Source organism: Panthera uncia, chromosome D2 (genome assembly GCF_023721935.1).
Source record: "Panthera uncia isolate 11264 chromosome D2, Puncia_PCG_1.0, whole genome shotgun sequence".
Classification (NCBI taxonomy): domain Eukaryota; kingdom Metazoa; phylum Chordata; class Mammalia; order Carnivora; family Felidae; genus Panthera; species Panthera uncia.
In genome coordinates, this window is record NC_064818.1 from 84,230,982 (window position 1) to 84,231,791 (window position 810).

Genomic DNA, 810 nt, shown 5'->3' on the forward strand with positions numbered 1-810 from the left:
TTGTCCCCCGCCTCGAGGACCCTGCCTCGAGTTCCCTCTCCCCGAGCCCTCTGAGCCCTCCGTCCCTGGCCGCGAGACCCTCGCCTGCCTCCCCTCCTGCGTCCCTGTCCGGCCCAGGCCTTCACGCCTCTCTGAACCCCACGTTGGGCTGGGGTCCCCACAGCCTGCGTGAGAGTTAATTAAACATCCCGGCCCGCCGCCTCCCACTTTCGTGGGTCGAGCGCGGGCCACACGACTAAACACCGGAGCTGCCCCTCTGCTCCCGCAGCGCTGCCTGCGGGCGAACGCACGGTCCCTTTAAGAGGCACGATCGGTGCCGGGTCATGACGCCACAGGAGTGCGGGGGGCGGAGACAGTGCGCAGCCTCCGCGCCGGGAGGGGCGGGGCGGGGCGGCCGCTGACCGATGGGAGGGCGGTGGAAGAGCAGCTGGGGCTGACGCAGGAGCCCTTCGCGTAGGCCCCGCCCCCAGAGTGCTCAGCCCCTCCCCCGAGAGGCCCCGCCCCGCCCCGCCCCGCCCCGCGCAGGGTCGCTCCGCCGTCCTTGCCAGGCTCCCACTGGCCCCGCCCCGCCCGAGCATGCCCCTCCCTCGGCCCCGCCCATCCCGCGCAGTCCCGCCCCGCGCACGCCCCTCCCCGCCCCGCGCACGCCCCGCCCCCCGGCTCCGGGCGGGACTCGCCTCAGCGGCGGCGGCGGCGGCGGCGGCTGCGGGAACTTCGGCGGCGGTGGCGGCGATCCTAATGGCTGCGCGCGGGCCGCGGTGAGGCGCGGGCGGAGAGCGACGGGCGCGGGGCCGCCGAGCAGCGAGAGCG